We start from the raw sequence: 26,896 nt of genomic DNA, 5'->3' as shown, positions 1-26,896 counted from the left end.
TCTGTAGTCATTTTAATTTGTAATTATTTCTCCGTAATTGTTAATATACTTTAATTTCACAAATATATCTGTATTGCCAAGTATCTTAGTCGAGGTAATCATCTCCTAAATAAAACTTTAACGAAAATACATTTCTTAAGAAGGCATAGATTCCTAATTATACATATAAATAACTATATTTCACAGTAGTACTATTAATTGCTTTCATAGCTGATTTTTGTTTAAGGAACTTAGTTTAAAGAATAGCAAGAAAGCTCATGGGGTTTTCGTGATGTGAGCAAAGGTAAAAGTAACAGAAGATGAAGTCAGAGAGTTAAGGGGAGTGTCCAGATCATTAGTTAAATGAAATACTGAATGAGCCATTTTTAAAATAAGAATACATGGTACAATATAGAGAAAGGAGTTTATAATCTGGATATGAATCTAGGCTCCATAATGGACTTCTTACATGGAAGTGACTTACCCTCATTTTCCCTCAGTTTCCAGACTGCAAAAATGGGGCTCATTGACCTCGCAGGTTGTTTTGAGCATTAAGTGCAGTAATCCATGGAAAATAGATTTCAGAGTGCTGGTGTTAGGTACCAGTCTCAGCCTGTCCACACCCAGTGCTGTGGCTGGACCAGCCCTTGTGGTTCTTATTATGAGTGTAAGATGCCTTTCAGTAATCACCATCAGGAAACTTTGAAAAAACAGAAGGTTTATTACTTACAAGCCCTGGAAATACACAGCACATCTGGGGCCACACAGTGAGGTGAGAGGTGAGAGAGAGGGAGGTGCCTGAGGTTGTGCTTTTATTGTGGTCAAGGGTGGGGCCTAGGTTTTGCTGTGCTCACTTCTTATTGGTGAATTTACAGTATGAGAGCGGGAATTTAATGCTCCAGAAGAGGAAAAATAAAAATACCCCACAGCCCAAACTGGTCAGTTATTGAAACCAACCAAGATCACTAAAACAAAGGAGCCTGGGGATGAGGGGGATGGTGTGGCCTGGCTCTTTCTCTAGTTTGTGGCTGGCAGTGTGTTTATTTGAGAGAGAGCTATTTCTGAAGTGGATGCCTGGCAACTGAAGCTTGGTCAGGTACTTGCATTACAAAAAAAGAGAAAACCCATCTGTCAGGGCTTTACACCACAGCTGGACACACATTAGTGTCCGATAAATGTATTACTTCCTTTCACTCCTCCCAATTTACTTATTCTTTCTCCTCAATTTGTAAGGGCAATGGGGAAGTTCAGATTGCTTAAGGAGGAGTTATAAGCAAAACCAACAATGACTCAAGATTTACGATGGGAGACAATGGAACCTTGTTTTTCATGTGGTAAAGAGAGAATTTATTTATTTAGGACCCAGAGTCTTCAGAGTGCATAATGGATAGACTTCACTCAAACTGTCTGTAAATTTTTTCTGTATATGAATTTTTTCCAGATGTTTCCGTCCAAACTTGCTTCATACTGTCAAAGAACCCATGATCTCCTAAAATATTAATATGAGCTGGCTCTTAAGCATGAGTGGCATATCCTTTAAAAAATAAAAAATGTGCTGTTTAGGATTATCTGTGATACCTTTCACCTCAGGATAAACTAAGGTTTCAACTGCAAAATGTTAATTGCACATACATAAAAAAAAAATCTTCCCTGTGGGGAAGGGCAGGGAAGGTTTTTTAAAGTGCAAGAATGACTTATGTTGGTCCATTAGTCTTAAACAGGAGTTAATTCACTGGGAATGTGAGGTAGCGTGATACAGGGCTTATGACATGGAGCTGGCTTCATTTTTTCATATTTGGTCAGGACAAGCCCAGCTTTTATTCATTTATTTAGTAAATTTTAATTAAAATCCCACTACGTACCAGAATCTGTGCTAGCCCCTGGAGCTGCCATGTACCAGAGAGAGAAGTAGGCCAACAAACCAATGAGAAGATTTTAAATCCTAAGTGTGGGGAGTTGTGGGAGATGGAACTGTGTTGAGAGAGGTGTGTGTGCCATGATGAAAACCAACTGAACTGCTGGAAGAGAGACTATTTATGATGTGGTGTCAGGGAGGGGGGGCAGTAGACTATCTCCCATGTGAAGAACAGGGAAGGGCACCCAAGGCAGAGGACATGACAGAGGCCTTGACTAATGGGAACATGTATGGCACGTTCGTTCAAAAAACAGAAAGGAGCCAGTGTGTCTTAAGCATCCTGAGTGAGAGGGAGACAGGCAAGAGGTAAGTTTGAGGGGCAAGCAAGAGTCAGAGCATATAAACACTTATAGGCCATGATTAAGAATTTGGGCTTTGCTATAAGAATGAACTAAAGAATTCTGAATAGAGGAGTGATCCAGTTTAAGTGTTGAAACTATGATGCCTTGTGCTCGGTAGGAAATAGATTGTAGTAGCCAATTGTAGATTCAGGGAGACTCCCATATCCAAACTGCCAAGATATCGTGTAAGTTCTATCACCGCCAAATATGTGAAAGATCCAGCTTCTTCCTTGACAGTGAGGGCTGAGGGCATGTGTTAATTACCAAGTTTTTGACTTTAAAAACTAGGTGATTGGGAGTACTCTTTTCTTTAATAAAAAAGACCAGGAGTGCTCATATTTGAGTGTGCAGAGGGTGGGAAATTCTGTTTGGAGCGTGTTAAGTTATAGGTACCTACCCAACATCCATGTAGTGATAGCGTTGCATATAGGAAACTAAAGTGCAGAAGAAATGTGTGGACTGCAGATAAAAACTGAGAGTCAGCAATACACCATTTTATTTAAGACCTGGGACTAATAAGGCAGAAAAGCAAAGAGGACCTGGGTAGTGCCTCTCACCTGATGAGTTTTAATCCGAAGGAAAGAATAGAAATGGTGTGGGTAGAAGTAGCTGTAGGGTCAAGCCTGGAATTTTTTTGTTTTTTAAACTTCTAATACAGTATTAGAACATTTCTGTATGAGGATGGAAATGACCAGTTTTTCGGGAGTAAATAATGGTGCTAAGGGAAGATGACTCATTGCTCTTGTCAGAATTGAGGCATTTCTTTATCAGTGGGTCCCACGTTGCACCTCCTTTTTTTCCCCCTATTGAGTATTTTACAAACTCAACATCTGGACTCTCTCTATCTGGGTAACTAAGTAGAAATGGTTGATTATAAATGCAGCTACCACCGCTGCCTGTAGAATCATAATAATAGCAATAACACCAGTTCAGAGGCTTTCTAAAACTTAGACTTCTCTAGGCACCAATAGAAGCAGAGAGCATCCCATGTAGCTGGGTTGTGATAGTACACAGAGTTTTTCCTATTATTTATATTTCTCCCTTGTCTCTTCTTCTAGAAAAGGCATTATTTTTCTTTGATGAGTGGTTAGGTAAATTTTCCAGATCCTTTGAGTAAAGATCTCCCTGTTCAAGAAAGAAAGTTTACTTTGCTTCTGCAACGGAGTAAATGTACCATGCAATTACAAAGGACCTGCTTATCATTAAGACCTGTGCATCAGGAATCTAGTCAGAGAGAACTTTCCCAAAGGAGAGGAAGAAAAGCATGCTTATTCCCCAAATACCGTAAGACAAGAGCTAACTGACCGAACCAAGAGGACTACCTCCTACAGGGCAGAATGAAAGAATGCATGAATCTTATGGTAGATAATATGTCATGTTAGATGGGTGTTCCCCATAACAAGAATTACACAGCAGTGTGGAACTTTACAACTTCTCCCTGATCTGAGGGCTTTGAAATTTCATGATTGCCTGGTTTAGGTGGTATTTATATTTGCTCCCATTTCCAAATTTTCACATAAAGAAATCACCCCCAAATGAATTAGCTAAAATGTTCCTAGGTTCATCTACATCATAGAACTAGGCATTATGAGTTTATTCACCGGTCTGATTGACTTCTAAACTTAGTTGTATAAAGGAAGATATCACCACATAACAGAACTCATCCCTGAAGCTACCTCAGACAAGATTAGGAGAATAACAAATAAATGCAAAAGAAAGGCAAGTAGAAATAGCACTTTTCCCTCTAAGTTCTAATCACTTGAGCTCCAAGTCCGTATTTCAACTGCATCTACTCAGATCCTTCAGAACAGATTGCTTAAAAAAAAATTGTGGCAATGTTATTTTTGTTATTTGATTTTTTAATTTACAGGCATTCCCTGCAGATATCACAGTGACAGCAAATTTATAGAGTGCTAATAAAAAGAATGCACTGGCTGGAAATATTTTAAGATATGATATCTCTTGAAATAATTACTCAAACCAGTAAGGCCCATAGCTGTTACATTCTGTATATTAGCCTGGTCTCTCATTAATTATTTGAGTTCGGGAAAAAAAAAAACAAACTGAGAGGGAATTTACTTTTGAAATAAAGTAGATTTTAGCAATATTTGGGAGCAAATGAAAAAAAATTGGAGAAAGTCCATGTTTCTTAATCATTAAGACCATTTTTCTCATTTGAAGGAAGATTCTCCATTCTCTTGGTTTTTTTTTTATTATTTTATTATGTTATGTTAATCACCATACAGTACATCATTAGTTTTTGATGTAGTGTTCCATGATTCATTGTTTGCATATAACACCCAGTGCTCCATTCAGTATGTGCCCTCTTCAATACCCATCACCAGGCTAACCCATCCCCCACACCCCTCCCCTCCAGAACCCTCAGTTTGTTTCTCAGAGTCCATAGTCTCTCATGGTTTGTCTCCCCCTCCGATTACCTGCCTTCATTTTTCCCTTCCTACTATCTTCTTCTTTTTTTTAACATATAATGTATTATTTGTTTCAGAGGTACAGGTCTGTGATTCAACAGTCTCACACAATTCACAGCGCTCACCATAGCACATACCCTCCCCAATGTCTATCACCCAGCCACCCCATCCCTCCCACACCCCACCACTCCAGCAACCCTCAGTTTGTTTCCTGAGATTAACTTGTTCTGAAATGTTTTAAATTTCTTGAGGTCGTGGTCTTCATCTTTAATTCAATTAAGATATTTACTACATATCTTTGACATGCATTATGGGAGATGCAACCATAAGTGACTCACTATCATTACTCTTAAGGAATATTCATTTACAGATTAGCTCTAATGCAAAGGGAGGTGATGGTCTGAGAGAACTCTGGCTAGCTACAGAAGCCCAGAGGAGAGAGAAATTATTTTTGGTCTAACAACTAGGGAAGACTTCATAAAAGACACAGTGCTTAGGAATGAAGTAAGTGTGGCATTTGCATAAGTATAGATGAATGAGTAGAGGAGCATTCTTGAGAGATTAAACCAGTGATTCTCCAAGTGTGACCCCAGGACCAGCAGCCTCAGCAGCACCTGGGAATTTGTTATCAATGTAAAATTTTGGGCTCTACCCCAGCCCTCCTAAATTAGAAATTCTGGGAGTGCTTCCAGTGGTCTGTGTTTTAATAAGTCTTTCAGATGATTCTGGTGCATGCTAAAAATTGAGAACTGTTGGATCGAACTACTCAAGTGACAATAAGAAGGTGGGAAAGATAAAGTGTAGGAGTGCGGACAATAGGGACTCCGTCTTTGGCCCTCCATCTTATTTCCTGTCTGTACAGTGACCTCCCTTGGGGCTATCTGTTCCAGGCCCCTTGGAGGTTAATGTGTGCCCTGACCAGAACGCAGTATGGCTTGTTCTGACTTTCCTACTACCTGTTTTTATCTATTGTTTCTTTCCTTACTGGAGTACAACTTCCCCAGGGACAGGAATTTTGTTTGTTTGTTGTTTTGATCGCTGCTGTATAGAGAATGCTCAACATTTGTTGGGTAACTGCTGTATTGACATGACGGTGGGCACTGGGAGCACTGGGAGCACTGGGAGCACTGGGAGCACTGGGAGTCAGAGGAGGTTGGCACTCTGGACGATTAGGCTGAGCCTATTGACATGACGGTGGGCACTGGGAGCACTGGGAGCACTGGGAGCACTGAGAGCAACTGGGAGCACTGGGAGCACTGGGAGCAACTGGGAGCACTGGGAGCACTGGGAGCAACTGGGAGCACTGGGAGCACTGGGAGCACTGGGAGCAACTGGGAGCACTGGGAGCACTGGGAGCAACTGGGAGCACTGGGAGTCAGAGGAGGTTGGCACTCTGGACGATTAGGCTGAGCCACCCCTCCATGGGCTGGAGGTATTGATGTTGAACACTCAGGTGTGATGCTGCGCGTGGTTTCGTCCTCATTTGTGGATGGAGTTACGTCCCTCTGGGGTACGCTCAGGCCAAGGGAGCCCTATCCTTCTGAGTCACCCCTCCCTGCCCTGGAGATGCCCTGCTCTGGCCGTTCTATGTGCTTGTTTGTGACCATCACAGACCCTCAGGCAGCATGACTTTGCTTGACCTATACTGTTTTTCTTCGAGCTAGACATCAGCGTGTGGCATTTTGTTTCTCCTCTCCTAGATACCAACAGACAGAAGTTTAGCTCGGGAAATGGCAGAGTGTACCACAGAATGGGGGTGGTGCGGGGTGCATCTAAGAGCATCTAAGAGGGTAGCAATTGCTCTGTTAGCAGCTTGAAGGGCCACAGGGGCAGGGCGGCAGTGAGTAAGCACTACTGATCTCTTTTTCCCCACACTAAATGATCCTAGTTTCTCATTAACAAAAGGAAAAAAAATGAGAAGAGCTTAAAGTAAATAGATTATAGAGCCAAACTAGAAAGATGACGCCTTGCGTTTATACCAAACTGTGATGTCTAATAAGCCTTTTTAGAGATCTAAAAGTATATTGAGTGTATTTTCTGTGAAAGACTTTCCAGTTGTTGTGTTTGCAAAATCTAGTGCCATGTAATTTTTCCTTCACACAGTCCAGCTTGCTTAACTAATCTTGGAATCAGGGGGCGCCTGCGTGGCTCAGTCGGTTAAGCGTCTGCCTTCAGCTCAGGTCATGATCCTGGGGTCCTGGAATCGAGTCCTGCATTGGGCTCCCAGCTCAGCAGGGAGTCTGCTTCTCCCTCTCCCTATGCTGCTCCCCCTGCTTGTGTGCTCTCTCTCTCTAATAAATAAATAAAATCTTTTAAAAAAAAAAAATCTTAAAATCAGGCAATGTGTGTGTTATATGATTATACTTCTATATATCTCCAGATTTATTTTATATGTTCATATTTATGAATTTGTATATTTAAACATTTACACTTATAAAAAAATTAGGTAAAATTCTACCTTGTTGAGTACTTTCAAGTTTTGGATTGACCCCGATAATGATTGATCAACATTTTAAATGTAGTTCAAATGCCCTAATGTTGCTCTGAACGATGAGAAGTAACCTTGATTGACTTTGCTAGTGTCTGCATTTTTTTTCTAAGTCAAAATATCAAGAGAAAACAATTCCAATAGATGGAACATTTTATAAATACAGGCCTCAAGTTGAGGTTTTTGTAAAAAGATGCATCTCCTGGAGTAATACCAGTGCTACCTGCCACCCCTGCTTCCTTCAGCTGCTTTAGGTGAACAGGGATGTTACTTGACTGGCCTTAGAGGACGAAAAGAATCAGATCACTGTAGACAGTGTGAGCTGGATTTGGCATCAGCTTTCCTTTTCCTCAACAGTTACCAGTGCGTTGTTTGATCTGTAATGTGTAATAACAGATGTATTTCTTAAAAACTCTGTCCCCTTTACTTATAGTGGTCAGTTTTTACCTGTTGGGTTTGTCCTTTAAGAGGCCCCAGGTCACAGGGAGAAAATGTGAGCCTTTGATGGGCCAGGTTTACAGAGGCCCACTTTTCAAAGAAAGGAAACCTGTTACTGACTTGATCTGTGTATAAATTAGAACTCTTTCTGGGTCCAGAGAAACTTAGAAGGTGACCGTGACCAGCCCCTTTCACACATGGTCCATCTACACAACTAATCTTTGACGCAAGGTTATACATATTTAAATTGATATCATTGTGCCTTGGAGAGTCTCTAATAGCTTAAACAAAAAAGGGAATTTAGCATAAGAATACAGTGGTGGTATATTGAGCTTCAGGAAGGCCCTGGGCCTCAGGAATGGGCAAGAACCAGAGGGGGTGTTCTCTCTCACTCCCCTCTTCATCTGCTCTCTGTTATTTGCCTTTGCTCCTGTCAGTTGCCTTTCCTCCTTACTCTTCTCTTCTTTGCTTTCTCCCAATTATAAAATGCTATTCCATGTTGTAATATGAAGGAGTGGATTTTTACGGCTCTGGCTGAGCAGGTACCCATGCTTGACCATCATCTGGGGCTGTGGCTAATTGAGCCAACAAATAGAGCTGTCAAGGGCTCACCACTGTCAAGAGGGAGCTGATGGAGCTGTGGACACTGGTGAGAGGATTGCAGAAGGGGGTGTGGATGCTCCTCAAGAAAGGAATTGGGAGGCATTATGTCTGCTGTAATTCCTTTTTGTGAGTATTTGGGTGGGCAGGAAACAAGCAGTTCCCAGGTTTGACAACCTCTCATGGTGCCTTTGTTCTAATTTCCTAAGAGTTGCTGAAAGGATATCTGTGCAGGTTATAGTTTCCAAAGATGGGCCCACCAATATATCCTGCCCCACATGTTCTTCCTACAATGTAAATTTGATACTTCTCCATATAGAGGTGAGGTTCATGTTCTCTCCCTTGAAACTGGGAAGGCTTATAAACACAACAGAAGCAGAGCATAGATGTGACCTAGGTAATAAAAAGTGATCTGGCTTCTACCTGCTTGCTCTCTTGGACACATGCCGTGAGAGTACTGAGCCAACATTTTAAAAAGTCCAGCTATGCTGAAGCAACTATGCAAGAGAGATCATGGGGAGAAACTACACAGAGATAGAGATGCCCAAGGATCCCAGCTGTTCCAGTCCTAGTTGTTTGAGGCTTCATATAACACCAGCCCCCACACCTGATAGTGTCCTGGCTGATGCCAAGAGAGACGGGTGAGCTGTCCCTTTCGAGTTCTACACAATTGCAGACTCAAGCAGAATAAATTTTGCTGTTGGCTTTTAACCACTAAGTATGGGGTTAGATATCTGGAACACTTTTCCTGTCACTTCTCACTTTCAGCCTTTCTATATTACCAACCTGCCTTAACAGTTGTCTGCCACACCATTCTATTCCCTTATTTATGTTGCATAGAAAATGAGGGTTGGGATCTATTAGACAGAGCAAGGCAAGATTCTCCTGGGAAGCCAAGTGTGAAAGATACTATCAGTTTTATTATTAACTTTAACCAACCTTCTATCCTAAATAAAATCATTTTTAAAAATGAATGCTAATTATATAAAGATCATTTTGGGAATAGATACAAGCCATGCATTTGTTTCTTATGTTTATATTTAATAAATAGAGGATATGGGTTTCTTGCATTTTAATCTGTGGTGCAGTGGGAAAAAACACCAGAATAGGAATTTGGTTTTTGATGTGTGTCTGGTCCTGGCTTTGCCATGCTGGGCCCTTGAGAGTATGGACTCAGCAATGTATAGAGCTCTGCCTCCCTTTATGAACTAAACTACTATGGCCCTTTTCTTATTCTACTCTTTTTTACTTTTTCCTTCCTCCTTTTTTTTCTCCCCCCTCCCTTCTTTCTTTCTCTGAATAGCACATTTATACTTTTGATATTTTTGATTAATAAGTAATTGGGAAGTCAAATGTCCTGGTGTTGATGTTGAAAAAGTATGATCTCTTATTGAATTTATGAATATCAAATATGTAAAAATGAGCCTATTCAACCTCAGGACTATAGAGGTCTATGTTTATCAGAAAATTTATTATAGAAAATTTTTGTCATTTTCTTTGAAGAAAATACTTTTCTCCCATTAGACTGTATATTTCAGTAACCAAAATTTTCCTTCTGTAATGTTGCTTAGACACACTTCTTAAAGATTAAGATGTCATTATACTTAAATTCACACTGTGTGATTATTTTGGGGAGGAAATGATTTTGTCACTCACAGTGAGAATTTTCAGTGAAATATAAGGAGAACACCTTTTCTACATTTGATTTATTGGTAAATGCCCTTGCCTCTGAATGTAGTTAAGCTTTTGAGTGAAGGAACTCCATGGGAAGTTTGAGTTTTAAATTTCCAAAATTTCCTTGACAAATTCCTAAATGTGAAATATCATGCTTTATTTCTTCGTAGTTTGCTGTAATTCCTGGTCCCACATTTAAAAATCTTATGAATTGGACAATTTAACTGATCTTCCTGAGCCATAATTATCTAAACAATATTCAAGATTTTTATGAAGGAGATATAAAATATATCTGTTTTATATATCAAATATTTTTATGTAGGGAATGTATGTATATTTAAATATTGTAGGGGTACCTGGGTGGCTCAGTTGGTTGAGCATCAGACTCTTGGTTTCTTTTTTTTTTTAATTTTTAAAATTTTTTTAGACTCTTGGTTTCTGCTCAAGTCATGATATAGGGTTCCTGAGATCAAGCCCTGGTGGCAGGCTCTCTGCTCAGCAGGAAGTCTGTTCCATTGCCCCCCCCCCCCCCATGCTCTCTCTCTTTCTCTCTAACATAAATAAATAAATCATTATAGATAAATGACTGAATGAATGAATGAATTAATAAATAAATATTATAGCATGCTGACCGTATATTAGGAGATAAAATTAATAATTATTATTTTATTTTATTTTCCATAGGAGGAATAGTAGAGTCAGTGATAATAATCTACCCTCCCCTGTACCCATCTGCACTTTTTCTTCCCATCTCCCTCCCTATATGGGCCTCAACCCTTAGCATAAACCTCTCTCCAATGCATGTCTACCCTTTCATGACATTTTGAAGTCTAAATGTTCTCCATGAGAACAGATACTTCACTGGTGATAAATTAGCAGGAATAAAGTAGTCATAGCCAACCCATACAACGTGGTCTTCAAAGCTTAATGAAATAATGTGTATTATATTAAAGTCAACTCTCAGGTAATTAAGGCCTGACTATTCATCCTAGTCAGCACCGATGTCCCATCACTGAGAGGTCAATCACAATTTCTTGCCCGTGGGCCCAGAACAGAGGGGAAGCATGGCAAGGGAGGGTAGAAATGGTATGGGCTCTGAAATCAGGCCAATTTGGGTGAAAACTCTAGATCCCACTTACTAGTTGTAATAGGCAAGTGCTGTGCACTAAAATCTGTCTCACCTACCCCCCTCCCAAATTTGAAAAATTCGTATGTTGAAGCCCTATATGACTTATTTGGGGATAAGGCTTTGAGGAGATAATTAAGGTTAAGTGAGATTATAAGGATAGGGTCCTTATCTGATAGGATGGGTGGCCTTATTAGAAGAGGGAGAGAGAGATCTTTCTCTCTTCCTGAACCCGTTTGAGGGAAGGCCATAGGGAGGGAGCACACAGTAACAGTAAGAAAGCAAGTCAGGAAGAGAGCTCTCCCCAGAACCTGACCGTGTTGGCACTCTGATCTCAGGCTTCTAGCCTCCAGAACTGTGAGAAAATAAATTTCTGTTAAGCCACCCAGTTTATGGTATTTTGATATGGCAGTCCGAATAGACTAATACAGCAAATAACTTAACCATTTGCCTCTTCATCAGAGTGGGGATAATAGTCATACCTAAAATCACAAGATTATTGTGAGGACTAAAAGCGGTACGTACATAAGGGCTTGGAAATATAAAGAAAGGAAGAAAGGAATTTGAGCAATAATATTGTAAATTATAAAATTTAAATATAAATTAATTGTAAATTATAAAAATCATTGTACAGATTTTTATATGATTGCAAAATGGATCGGGTTCTATAGACCTGATCCTGTGGATCAGAGTGTCCCAGAATGCTTGTTAAAAATACAGGTTCCTGTACTGGACCTAAAGACCCCATACTAGACCTAAAGAATTAGAATCTCTCTGAGGGGGCCCAGGAATCCAGAGTTCCAGGTGATCTTCTGTACGCTGAAATTTAGGGACACTACCTCAAAGGAAGGATATGTTAATCAATGTCTCAAGGTGTTGTTCTACAAATGCTTAATGTCAGGAACTCAGATTAAAAGAACTGATGTCAGTAGATGCCAGTAGACAAGGAGAAGATGAACAGAAGTCATATTCTGAAAGCTGCTCTCAGAGTCTGCTTTTGTGCATATGCATGTGACTACTTTAGATATACCACAAAGGACAGTGGTTGAGTGCTGGTTATAAAATTAATTTAGATAATATAGCAAGATTACTATGTAATTCTACAAATTGCATCCCCATTTAAATATTACTTGTTTGATCAATAATATATGAGAACACAAGAAAATGAACTGAAAGAAGTTACTGCTCATGATTCTTTACCTGTGGTGTCTTGAATAAATAACTAGCAGGTGAAGTTGACTTTTGGTAGGTACACATAACAGCTGAACAGAAGAAAAACATCAGTACCGTTCGCTCCCTGGCTCAGAGAAATATTGACTTCTTTTTTAGTGATGCTGAGTCTCATCTAAATGATTAAATCTTTAAAAAGAATACTCAGCAAGTGGTAATTACAATGCCTAATCCACCTCCTCACATCTTCATGCAAGACAATATTTACTCTGGGTTATGCGTTTGCCAGAACAATCATAGCCCCGTGTTAGCTGGTGGGTGTTCAGTTGTCTCTTTGCCATGCATTTTTGCAAGATGTTGTGAAGACCCAACTGAAACTCAGAAGCTTTGTCAATGGTTAAAAATGTCTCACTAGGAATGCATTAGCATTTTCACTTGGATTTCAATTTGACTTCTATTTTTATTCCAATTAATTTTAGCTCCCTTCTCTCTTCCTTCCTTTACTAATGTACCCAATCTCACCAGCCATATGTGATAGTGAGCTTTGTTATTTTCTAGCCCCATTTAGTTTATATAATGGATGTATTCTTTATTGAACGCCTACTCTTTATCAGGCACTGTGCTAGTTACTGAAGTCCACAGCTGCCAAAATCGACAGTAACAAAATAGGAGGAGGGCTGATATTCTGAACAGTACGTGGAGCATATTTGTTGTGAACTTGACAGGGTTATGTCAAGCGTTATATGTTATGGACAGGTATCTTCTTTTATAACATATCTGTAAGTCTCAGTATGGTTTTTGTCATCCTTGAGCAACTGTTTGCAAATTAAATGCTTTTATTTTTCTCTTTCAAGTCGCCCATACATTTTTCATAATTGTATTAGTTTCCCATTGCTGCTATAACAAATAACCACCATTAGTAACTTAAAACAACACAAAAGCATTATCTTAGAGTTCTGGAGGTCAGAAGTCTGAAATCAGTCTCACTGGGCTGAAACTAAGGTGTTAGCAGGGCTGCATTTCTTTTTGGAGGCTTCAAGGGAGAATCTAGTTTGTTTCTTTTTTTCTTTTTTCTTTTGCCTTTTCCTACTTCTTATAGGCTGCTTTCATTCCTTCATTCATGGCCTCCTTGTGTCTTCAAAGCTAGCAATGACCAATCAATTCTTTCTCATGGCCCCATCTGTTATGGATGAATGTTTATGTCGCCCCCAAATTCATATGTTGAAGACCTAGTCTCCAATTTGACTGCATATAGGGATAGAGCCTCTAAGGAAACAATTAAGGTTAAATGAGGTTGTAAGGGTAGGGCCTTGATCTGGTAGGGTTAGTGTACCCATGAGAAAAAAACTTCAGAGAACTTGCTTCCCCCCCCCCCCCTTTCTTTCTTTCCCTCTCAATCTCTCTCTACTCGCATGCAAGGAGGAAAGGCCATGTGAGTACACAGCAAGAAACTGGCTATCTGCAACCCAAAGAGAGAGCTCTCACCAGACATCAGCCCTGCTGGCACCTTGATCTTGAACTTCAGCCTCCAGAACTGTTATTTAAGCCACCCAGACTGGGGTATTCTGTTATGGTAGCCTGAGTAGACTAATACACCATCTCTCTTGTTCTGGTTCTTCTGCCTCCCTCTTCCCCATTTATGGACACTTGGATTATATGAGGTCCACCCAGATAATCCAGGGTAATGTCCTGTTTAAAACTCAGCTGATTAGCAATTTTAATTCCATCTTTGAATTAAAATTTTTGGGGAGACCATTATTCTTACAATATGTACTTTACTTTCAGCCTCAATCTCTCTCTCTCTTTGCTTTCAGAGGTTAAGTGTTAACATATTTGGGGAGGTTAAGTGTTAACATATTTGGGGAGACCATTATTCTTACAATATGTACTTTGGAGAGGTTAAGTGTTAACATATTTGGGGAGACCATTATTCTTACAATATGTACTTTACTTTCAGCCTCAATCTCTCTCTCTCTTTGCTTTCAGAGGTTAAGTGTTATTTACTAAGGCTCTTTCCTTTTATTGTATTGTTTTGGGTGGGTGTGCCTCTTTTCAGCCATTTCTGACTTAGACATCATCTGCTTCCAGGGTCAGACAGATAGTTAATAAAGGCCCATCCTGGTTTTCGTAACCTATAACCTCTTAAACATCTTTTTGATGACTCTCATCTTCATTTCTCCTTCTGGTATCGTTCTGTATAAGGCTGTCCTGTGCCTTTGTATCCTCCCCTTGCCTTTTAGAAACTTTTGTCCTATTCAGAGAGTATTCTTTTCTCGATTTCATTTCATACAGGCAGATAAAACTATATTTAGACTTTTCCCCTTCAAATTATTGTGTTCTTTCATCTTAGCAATAAATCACAAAGATTAAATAATTTGCTGGCCATACCTAAATTTTTCTGTCAATGTAGGTGTGTGAACTTCCTTTTTATAGTAATTATCTTATTCATTTCCCCCAGCAACATTTCTTTTTAAACTAAAGGCCACACTTCATTCATTTTTCTTTAGTTTTACATGGTATCCATTTTCTGTCCTGGGCTCTACATTAAATTTAGTTAATATGTCCTTCTCTAGATGGTAACAGTTTCTCAGACTTCACTTATTTTTGATGACCTTGACAATTTGATGAATTCTGGTAAGGCATTTTGGAGAGTGTCCTTCAATTTAGGTTTGCCTGATGTTTTCTTATGATTAGGCTGGGGTTATGGGTTTTTGAGAGTGAGACCATGGAGGTTAAGTGCCATTCCCATCATCACTAGAATCAGTTATTTTTCTGAAGGACTCTGGTTATTTTCATTGTAGAATGAAATTTGAAGCCAAGTTCTGGGTATTAGGGGGTGCCCATTGCTACCAGGGTGTTGTTCTAACTTTCTCAGCCAGTGGACAGAGCTTGGAAACATATGGATAGATGCTAATCTCTGTACACACATCTATCTATAATTATTTCTATATCTACCCATCTGCATCTATATTAAACTGAACATAAGTTTATATTGATGTCTCAAACTCTAATCTATCACCACATGGATCATTCGAGGCTCCTCTTCTTGCTTATCTATAACTTTCTACTCCCACAGTGAGCTCCCACCTTCTGTTATCCATGTATAACAATTTCAGAATTGTTAACCTGTACCCCATGAAAAACAACTTTATCAACTAGAATACAGTGTTTAGGTACTATTCCTTTTTTCTTTGGTAATTTTCAAAGTTACTTTGGTTGCCACCATTTAACCCCACACCCTGAGTTCAGGTTATATATTTGTAATACAATTAGATTCTCTTGTCATGGTCTGTATTCCGTACTGGGATCTCCTGACCTCCTAATTTTTTTTTTTAATTCATACATTAAGGTTTACTCTTTGTGCTATAAAGTTCTGTGGGTTTTGAGAAATGAATAGTGTTATATGTCTATCACCTCAATATCATACACAACAGTTTCACAAAATATCTCCTGTGTTTTGTTTATTCAACCTTCTCCAAACCACTGGCAACCACTGATTGTCTTTTCCAAGTGTCATGTATATTGAGTCATTATAGTATGTAGCCTTTTCAGACTAGCATTTTTCACTTAGCAATGTGCATTAAGATGCATCCATTTGTTGTGTGTACTGATAATTCATTTTTTTTTTTTTTTAATCTCTGAAGAGTATTCCATTGTGTGGATGTACTACCATTTGTTTATCCATTACCTTTTGAAAGACATCTTGGGTACTTCCAGTTTTTGGTGATTATGAATAAAGCTGCTATAAACATGCATTCACATATATGTTTTTACATACATAGTTTTCAAACCATCATGCTAAATCTAGCAATTGACAAATCATATGGTTAGATTATTTTTAGCATTGTAATAAAGCACAAAACTGTCTTCCAAAGTGATTTTGCCATTTTGCGTTTCCACCAGTAACGAATGAGAGTTTCTTTTGCTTCATATCCTTGCCAGCAATAGATATTGTAAGTTTTCTTGGATTTTAGCCATTCTAATAAATAGATTGTAGTATCTCATTGTTGTCTTCCTTAGCAGCATCTGAAATATGTGCTAAGCAGCTATAAAAGGCCAAAAGAAGAGAAGGAAACTAAAAATGGGTTGTGGTGATGATGTATATGCTTTTAACATGGATGATTAGTTTGGGGATAATCAAGATTTCTATATTATATTATTTATTCAACTTATTTTCCAGGCCTGGACTCAATTAGGGAGTTATATTTGGGAAAGTGGGAGCTACTTTAAATCATACTAATTTGGAGATTTACTTTGTTACACATGTGTATATATATGTATATACATGTGTGTATATATCTATATTTCTCTATATATTTATATAATATATATCTAATTATATATTATATATATATAATATCTTCAGTCACTTATTAGGTTGGGCAAAGAAGGACATAAGAATCTAAGTGTTTAGGGGCACCTGGGTGGCTCAGTTGGTTAAGCAACTGCCTTCGGCTCAGGTCATGATCCTGGAGTCCCGGGATCGAGTCCCGCATCGGACTCCCTGCTGAGCGGGGAGTCTGCTTCTCCCTCTGATCCTCCCCCTCTCATGCTCTCTGTCTCCCATTCTCTCTCTCAGATAAATAAATAAAAAATCTTAAAAAAAAAAAAAAAAAGAATCTAAGTGTTTACCTGTGGTAGATTAAAGATGTCTGCACATGTTTTGCTATTCCTATTATTGAGAAGTGGAGTTTAAATTCATTCCCCTTGAATTTGGAGTGGCTTTAGTGACCTGTTTAATCAATAAATGCAGTGGAACTAACATTCTGGGAATTCTGAGGCTAAGTCAGAAGAAGCCTTATACTTTCTGTCCAGGGCTCTTGGGACATTTCTTCATTGGGAACCTTAGCCCGCTAAGTAAGATGCCTGACTGTTCTGAGACCACCACCACATTGGAGAGGCCACATGTAGATGCTTCAGTCCACTGTCCAGCTCAGCCCACTCTTCTAATCATTTCCTCCAAGATTCCAGAAATGTAAATGACGCTGGCTTGACCTCTCTGGAGCAGCCCAGCCAGCAGCTGAATACCGCACAGTGACTTCTGTCTATGTCTCATGGCACAGAAGAATTGCTCGGACAGGCCCTTCCTGTTTTCTCAACCCATAAAAGTATAATAGATGATAAAATAATTGTGGTAAGCCATGAAATTTTGGGGGTAGTTTGTTATGTAGCAAGAAATGACCAGAATAGGACCCAATGGCTTTCTGGGTCTGGAAGTGAACCATAGTACACATTAAGGCTCATTCTATGAGATTTTACAGCAGTCACAACAGCGACGCTGCGCTGTTCTATTATACAAAATAAAGGACTTCATTCGCAGGCGCTGCCAATGCCTTTCATCTTCACATACACAGCTACTTACCCAAAATGAAATATATCTTCTTTATTAAATTTTCAGATCTTCCTGATAGGAGCTAGAGTAATCTAACAAATATTGATTATATAAACAGAAACTCTAATCTCATGGGCTCTGATCTCATCTGTGACATAAAATTAGTGTATACTTTCCACTATGAGAATGAAAGTTTGGTGAAAAACTATAATCTTCCCTTCAAAAATGAGTTGCCCTGTATTCCCTTTCATTTATATTAAAAATACACGGAAAACTCTTTTTTTTCCCCCCTCTGGAAATGTATTCATTAACAAGTCATTCTGTGATATGTAGTATTTGGAAAATTTTCATAGTGAAAAACTGTGTGGCCAAAATTTCATTTTTAAATAAAGAAGCTCAAAGGCTTAGATATTGATACAACATGAGTGTCTCTTTGAGACACATGATTACAATAACACAATAATGGAAAAGAAAAATACACTTAAAAATTGTACTAAATTCTCCTCCAAGAAGAAATGAAAATATTGGCTAATTAAAATGTTAAAGAAATTAGGTACTATGAAAGTAACTTACTAAAATACTCCAGTACAAGAGGAAGGAAAAATAATAGGATCCAGTTAGTTTTTAACGAAAAGGCAATAGAAATAATTCTAATTATGATAACGAATTGTGGATGCCTGCAGTTTACCTCTCTATTCTAGGAAATCAAAAGATTTGCTTAGAAAATTTGATAGTATAAATAAGAGTATAGCAGAAATGTGTAACCAACTTAAGGTTAGGGGAAATTTTTTTTTTTTTTTAAATTTTATTTATTTATTTGACAGAGAGAGACACAGTGAGAGAGGGAACACAAGCAGGGGAGTGGGAGAGGGAGAAGCAGGCTTCCCGCGGAGCAGGGAGCCCGATGCGGGGCTCGATCCCAGGACCCTGGGATCATGACCTGAGCCGAAGGCAGATGCTTAACGACTGAGCCACCCAGGCGCCCCTAGGGAAAATTTTTTAAGAGCAGATGCTAATTCACATAAAATAACAAATTTTGATTACTTCTTAGGCTTGACTTTCATCACAGCAGATCCCAGATGGATGCTTGATTGGTTAATATAGTTTGATTTATTATACATAGTGGAAAAAATAAAATTGCATTTTAAAGATTTTATTTTTATTTGAGAGAGAGAGAGAGCATGAGTGTAAGCAGGGGAGGGAGCGGGACAAGCAGACTCTGTGCTAAGCCTGGAGCCCTACCCAGGGCTCGATCTCACAACCTCCAAGATCATGACCTGAGCCAAAATCCAGAGTCAGACACTCAACCAACTGAGCCACCCAGGTGCCCCTAAATTACATTTAAAAGAATTTCCTACTCATACAGATATTTCCATTTATCAGACTTCTTGAAGTAGTTGGTATCTCTAGAAAGCTCAATGTTGGGCTGATTGTCTGATGTAAGAATCTGAACAGTAAATATGTACATTAAGCAAAGGAAAGTCTGTCTCTGGATTCTTATGCATAGGCTATGGTTCATGAGAAAATGATCCTGTGCATAATTCAATTAAGACTGTTTGAGCTTCTTGTTAGAGTTATTTGATGTCAGAGGGCACTTTAGGTAAGCTGGAACAGTTTTACCCTTAGTCCTTAGCCAAACTGTGAAATGGACAAAGTGTGCTTTTAGCCCAATTAGCTTTCCCAGTGGTTCTCTTGTACTCCCCTACCAAGAGTATCTACTATCTCTATGATTTCCAGGTTACCCTTTTCTCCTCCAGAATTTATAATTCTCAGTATCAAGTTTTGTCAGCTAATGAAAAAATCATGCCTAAGTGTAAATGTACTCAATGCTTTTTATCCTTTAGCTGTATTTGCATCATCAAGAAGAGGAGACTATTTTAATATCTGGATTTTTGAGTCAGAGTTTAAATCTCAGTGGTTCCGTTTACCTAGAGCAGTTCTTCTCAATATTCATATGCATATACATTACCTGGAAATTTTATTAAAATGCTGTTTCTCATTCAGTCCTCTGGGGTTGGGCCTGAGATTCTGCTTTTCCAACAAGTTCATGGGTGGTGCTATTCCATGGACCATGGTTTAAGTAGCAAAAACCTGGAACGTGTTACCTGCCTGTTTCCTCACCTATCAATTGAAAATAATGCCAACCTCATACAGTTATTGCAGGTGTCATATGAGTTTCTTTATGCGATGTGCCTGATCCAGTTCCCTGGCCAAGAATCATGCAGTATACTGGGGTGGCGGGAGTAGTGTTAGTACTGTGATGATAATAAGAGTTTTAATATATCAGAGAATTTCAGGCTGAAGGCCTTGGAAATAATTTTCAGATGTAGACACTTACTTGGATACCAAACACATCTTCGGAGGCAGCCCGCCCAAACCACCTGCATCTAGGGCTTTCCCTGAGGGACAGAGCAATACCTGGGTAGCCCCTCAGTTCTCCAATAACTCAAGACCACAGAGTCCTCTGAGAGTCCATGTCTTAGGCTCTGTGGTTCAGTCAATACAAAATACCAGCTGAGTTAACATTTTCTCTCATGACCCGACTTAGATGTTTTGAGTGGAGATTTCAGAAGGGGGAGACATGGGAGAGGGTTTTTGTTTTATTTTGTTTGTTAGTATCTACAGGTCAGGAGGACTCTTCTTTGAATATCTAAGGAAAGAGAGACTCAAGTGCAATATTACAACGCCTCTCAGCATTAATAAAATTGTATGTGGGAAACAGAAGTACAGCATGATGTTCATCTCACCTTTATCTCTAGGGATCTCTAAGAACTTGAAATGGAGCAGTTTCTTTCCCCTTGGTAAGAGATAGTGGCTGGGGAAGGTTACAAACCACTTCTTTAATGTCTTTGGTTGCTTCCATTACTCTGTAATTCCAGGAAACTCTTATAAGTGCAGAAAAACTGGAGTTTCAGTACCTCAATGCTGAGTAAGCAGAGGAGAGAAACAGAAGAAGAGAGGTGATATTACCAATACTTGGCTGTGTCACTGGAGTCTTACTGCCCACACTTTATTGGCTGATTTTTCAGAAAACATTTTTTTTCCCCTTGGGCCTTTTCTTTTTTTCAAGATGCTATTTCTAAAAGGTCAGTTATCTGGCATATCACTACTACCACATATTAAAATGCAGAATACATCAAATTAGAATAAGCTAAGAATTACTCCCACAATTCACTCAGCACATATTTTTAATGATATTATTTTTAAGATTGTCTGTTTAAGGGCACAGGTAGTATTTATGATTGAGCATCTATCAAAGTTTTCCCTTCTGCAACAATGGTTATCTTTCATAATCCATTTGAGATAGCCTTCACGGTCCCCTTAACTTTAAGAGGATATGGTTTCCTTCTTGGATTTTTTTTTTTTAAAGGAAGCACTACAAGTCTTTGATTTTCTGCAGTACTGCTTGAAAGATGAAGATGTCAAGATGGATGACAGCTAATGAACTGAATGCTCAATAGTTCATCACCTTGGTTTTTCCTGAAACCATTTCTTGTCCTTGCTTGGTAAATTGAAATCACTTGACTTTGTTGCAATACCTGACAGGAGTGAAATCCCCCAAATACCCAGACAGGAGTAAATTCTTTTAACATCACAAATCTTTTGCTGTCTGGGGCTATTAGGCCAGTGGGTTAAGGTATAGAAAAGAGAAGACCATGGTCATGTTCCATCTGGTACTTGCTGGCTCCCTTCACTCTGATAGAAGTGCACAAGGACCATAGATCCTCTTACTTTGCCACTTGAAGAGGGGATGAGGTGAGAACTGTGCATAGATCAGTATAAATGAATCTCCACTCTTAGAAGACTAGATCAGACACGAAGTCTACTTATGATTGGCCAGTCATATCATTTTGGTGTATAAAGTGTCTGTCTAGTTTTCATGTTCATTTAAATAGTTGTTCATGTCAGGGTGCATTTGAATTATAAAGTGGCATACACCCTATATTGTTTTCTAAGCTGGTGAAATAATCCACATAAATAGAACAATTAAGTAGTACCAATTGATTTCTTTTTATTGTGACATCTTGGCATAAACTGTATTAAAGGAAATAACATTAATCAAGGTTTTGAGATACCTCATGTGACATCAGCCTTAGGTATAAATTACAAAGAATCACTGTTTGTTATTCACAGTCTATAATATTCCTTAAATACCAACCTTTATTAGTACTGAATATAAGGCCTTTCTGGATATGTCTATACAGTGTTATAGCAACTAAATGAAGACTATAATGATCATTAAACAGGTCTTTGGGTTATAATCTTAATGTCATAACAGTAATAATGTCTTAAATTTGATTGGCACTTCCCAATTTTGCAAAATGTTTTTGTTAATATAGCCCAGATAAAATATGGAGAGGTTACGGTGTCATTGCCCAAATTTACAGATAAGAAAATTGAAGCTCAGAGAAGTTAGCTGACTTGTCTGAAATAACATGACATTAGTAAGTGTCAGACCTATGATGTCATTAATTTAACATCATTTATTGAGTGTTTATATTACTCACTATACCCAAGCCCTCAGGAAGAGAAAAATTAAATAATTACACAAATGTATAGTCACACATGCTGACAAACGTTTCAAAGGAAAAGTAAAGCATGCTTTGAAAGAAAATGGGAGCCCAATTATGTGACTGAGGAAAGACTAAATTTAAGGAGTGACATGTGTGTGGTCTGCGTCATGTGATTGAGGAGGAGCTAATGGATGCTCAGTCTGAGGAGGGGGCCGGCCAGGGTTTGAGATTGGAGAAGAAGCCAGCAGGCAGCATGACATGTGGGCCATGTCATGGACTTTTAATTTCACTGTAAGTTACACAGGAAGTATGGGAAGGCCATGATCAAATTTGAATCAGGTATTCTGCTTCAGAGTTTAAGGGATGTTTACATCGTACAACATCTTTCTTTTGGTAATGCCCCCTTGGAATTCTTATTTTCTTGTGTTTATTTTTTTGCCTATTGCTTACACTATTTTTCTCATATACAATCAATATATAAGAGTTTGATCTGTTGGCTGTCATAACTGGTGGCTTGTGCATTTTTTTAAAAAAACTTTTGCAGGGACGTAATTCTGGCTAGGAAATTAATATATGGCTCTAGGAAGATGGTTTCATTCTCTGTGAGCTTCAGTAATGTGGAATTCAGCTGAGATTTTGATATAATTTCTTCATTATATTAAACAAGTGGTTGTACAATGCTTTGGCTCCAAATGGAATAAGTTGACCAAAGAAGGAATATTTTGAAAGCTATGGGATGATGCCCTTGAGTGCCTGTCAGCTTTTTCTTTTGCCTCCAGTCTCATGTGAGTCTTAGTAGCCTGCATTTAGATGTTGAACAAATATTCCTGCCTTGAATATGGCCCAATCCTTTTAGAAATGAGTTTATGTGTGTGTTTTAAAGCAGAGAAATGCATTGTGTTCACTTTGAAGTTGTTTGCTTTAAAGCAACCAAGTTTCTGCCCTTCGAATTAATTTCCTAAAGTTTTTGAGAGACATTTAGGACACAGAGATGGGATCATCCACCTAATTTTGGTTTTCCTGAGGGAATCTGTCTCTGTGCCAATGGCATTTTGAGACCAGTACTTACAAATAACCTGGGACCAAAATCCATAATAAATCTAAATGTTTGGAAAACTTGATGTTTTCAAAGAAATTAAATAGAGTTTTTGAAGATATAAATATTCAGTTTAATACCAACAATAATTTATCATGACAAACATTTTTTATGTTTATGAAACATAATGTGCCAGTGATAACAAGTTCCTAGGCACCTAGAACTTGGCTAATAAATTTTTATTGTATTCCCTGAGTCTTAACTTTATCCTGGAATATTTCACCAGAATCAGCAAGAGGAGCAATTTAAATTGGTATCTAGGAGGTTTTATTTTTTCCAGTTTTATTGAATAATCATTGACACATATCACTGCGTAAGTTTAAAGCATACAGCATGATGGTTTGATTTACATTTACTACGAAATGATAACCACAAGAGGTTTAGGTAACATCCATCTTCTCATATAGATACAAAAAAGGAAAAGAAAGAAGAAAAAAGGAAAACAAAATTTCTCCTTGTGATGAGAACACATAGGATTTACTCTCTTAACTTCCCTGTATATGTATAGTATAACAGTGTTAGCTATAATCCTCATTCTGTATATTACATTCCTAGTACTTATTTATCTACGAACTGGAAGTTTGTATCTTTTGATAACCTGCCTCCATTTCCACCTACCCCCACCCTTTGCCTCTGGTAACCACAAGTCTGATCTCTTTTTTCATGAGTTTGATTTTTTTTTTTTTTTTTTTTTACAATTCTACATATAAATGAGATTAGATCATACAGTATTTGTCTTTCTCTGTCTGACTTATTTTACTTCGTGTGATTCCTTCAAGGTCTATCCATGTTTTTGCAAATGGTAGAATTTCCTTATTTTTTTTATGGCTGAGTAATATTCCATTGTATTCATATACCACAACTTCATTATCCATTCATCCATTGATGGACGCTTATGTTGTTTCCATGTTTTAGCTCTTGTAAATAATGTTTCTGTGAACATGGGGTACAGATATCTATTCAAATTAGTGTTTTTGTTTCCTTTGGATATCTTATCAGGAGTGGAATTGCTGGATTATATGGTGGTTCTATTTTTAATTTTTTGAGGATCCTGGATACTATATTTTCCACAGTGGCTGTACCAACTTATAATCCTACCAACAGTGCCCAAGGGTCCCCTTTTCTCCACATCCATTCCAGCAGTTGTTATCTCTTGTCTTTTTGATGATTGTAACAGGTGTGAGGTGATATGTCATTGTGGCTTTAATTTGCATTTCCCTATTGATTAGTGATACTGAGCATCTTTTCGTGTACCTGTTGGCCTTTCATATATCTTCTTTGGAGAAATGTCTAATCATGTTCTTTGCCCATTTTTTAAATAGGGTTATTTAGTATTTTGCTATTGAATAGATGAGTTCTTTGTATATTTTGGATCTTAACCCCTTATCAGATAAATTGTTTGTAAATATTTGTTTTCATTCTGTAGGTTTTTTTTTTCACTTTTTTATTGTTTTTTGTTTTGTTTTGTTTTGTTTTGCTGTGCAGAAGCTTTTTAGTTTGATGTAGTCCCACTTGTTTATTTTTTATTTTATTGCTTTAGGTTTAGGTGTCATACCTAAAAAATCATTACCAGTACTCAGGTCAAGGAGCTTTATTCCTGTGTTTTCTTTTAGGAGTTTCATAGTTTCAGCTTCTTATATTTAAGTCTTCAACTGTGAGACTTAATTTTGATTGAATTTTTGTGAGGGGTATAAGATATGGGTCCAATTTTATTCTTTTACATGTGAATATCCAATTACCCCAGCATGATTTATTGAAGAGACTGTCTTTTCTCCACTGATTATTCTTGGCTCTCTTGTGAAATATTAGTTGGCAGCATATACTTGGATTTATTTCTGGGCTCTTGATTGTGTTCCATTGGTCTATTTGTCTGTTTTATGCCCATATAATACTGTTTTGATGACTATAACATCAAAATAGCATCTCTTGAAATCAGGAAGTGTGATGCCTCCTGCTTCTTTCTCAGGATTTCTTTGGCTTTTCAAGGTCTTTTGTGGTTCCATATAATTTTATGAGTGTTTTTTCCTACTTCTATAAAAAATGCCATTGGAATCTTGATAGGGATTGCATTGAACTTATATTTGGCTTTTGGTAGTATTGACATTTTAACAATATTAATTCTACTAGTCCATGAACATGAGATACCTATTTATATGTATCTTCTTCAATTTCTTTCATTAATTTATTGTAGTTTTTAGTATAGATATCTTTTACCTCCTCAGTTAAATTTATTTCTGCATATTTCTATGTATTTTATTATTTTTGATGCCCTTGTAAATGGGATTAATTTCTTTTTTTTTCCAGAAATTTTGTTGTTTATAGAAATGCTAAATTTTGTATGTTAATTTTGTATCCTGCAACTTTGCTGAATTCCTTGATTAGATCTAACAGTTTTTTGGTTCAGTCCATTGGATTTTCTACATATAAAATTATGTCATCTACAAATAAGTACAACTTCACTTCATCCTTTCCAATTCTTATTTTCTTTTTTTCCTGCCTGATTGCTCTAGCTAGGACTCCCAGTACTATATTAAATAGAAGTGGTAAGAATGGGTACCTTCGTCTTGTTCCTGATCTTAGAGGAAAAGCTTTCAACCTTTCACCATTAAGTATGATGTTACCTTTGGGCTTGTCAAAAATGACTTTTATTATGTTGAGATACGTTTCTTCTATGCCTAATTTGTTTGGAGTTTTTTTCACAAATGGATGTTAAAAGGTGGTCTTTACTTCTAAAGAGAAGTGGTCTATAGGAATTATACTTCATTTTTCTTACTGGCTTGTTCTTTTACTAAACATACCTTGAGTAGATCTAATATATAAATAATTTAATAATAAGCAGCACTATGGAGGCATTCATTTTCCTTTTACTTGAAACATCAATAGTTTCATATATTTGAAGGACAACTTGAACTTTTGTAGGGAAATATGTAACACACTAAAAGTAATTTTAATTTTCTCGGTATTATAATTCTGTTTCTTTTGGTGCTTCCCTCTTATGCTTGTGAACAATAATCATTTTAAAAATCATCATAATATGTGTGTTGCAAAATAGTTTGAAGCTGTTAAGGTTATGATTTCAATGTTTTAAAAATTAAGCTCCAGTAATTAATTCTGTGAAAGCCTTGTCCATTCAGGGTTTTTATCTGATCATACTACATTATCTTTAGGACAGTTGAATGAGCAATTCTCCTTGTGACTTCTTTCTGAAGGTCATCTTTTGTTTGTTTGTTTGTTTGAACCACTTAGGACCATAGATTTCCCTTCATGTTTAGCAGAGAAGACAAAGTAAACCAGTAAATAAAAAATATCATATGTACTTAAATATAATCCTCACAAGTTTTTTATTTTTATTTCTCTTTCAAGAGAATTTTTCTTGGCATCACACTGTAAGGGAGATGCTTTCTTGCTCAGGGCGAGCTCTCTTTGGCTAGACTGATCCCATTAGCCTACACACAGCTATATTTACCCAATTGGCAGTCAGTACCCATCTACTGCCCCTCTTGAAATCCATCTTAAAAACTCTCATTTAGATTGGATATGAGGATATGATCTAAGTTTATTCTTTTTTATTTCCCTTTGCTCCAGGGGCACCTGGGTGGTTCTGATGGTTAAATGTCTGCCTTTGGCTCTGTTTGCAATCTCTAGGTTCTGGGATCAAGCCCTGCATGGGGCTCCCTGTTCAGTGGGGAGTCTGCTTCTCCCTCCACCCCTCCACTGCTACCCACCCCACCCCCGCTCATGCTCTCTCTCTCTCTCAAATGAATAAATGAAATCTTTAAAAAAAAAAATAGTTT

General features: G+C 37.8%; 1 protein-coding gene across 5 annotated transcripts in view; it reads left to right on the top strand.

The window, feature by feature from the left end:
• GRM8 (glutamate metabotropic receptor 8) overlaps positions 1 to 26,896 on the top strand; it is a 730,092-nt gene that overhangs the window by 381,963 nt on the left and 321,233 nt on the right. The gene's annotated exons all lie outside the window — the stretch shown is intronic.

Source organism: Halichoerus grypus, chromosome 12, assembly GCF_964656455.1.
Source record: "Halichoerus grypus chromosome 12, mHalGry1.hap1.1, whole genome shotgun sequence".
Lineage (NCBI taxonomy): Eukaryota > Metazoa > Chordata > Mammalia > Carnivora > Phocidae > Halichoerus > Halichoerus grypus.
Note: the sequence above shows the minus strand (reverse complement) of the source record. Positions and strands in the feature narration are given on the sequence as shown.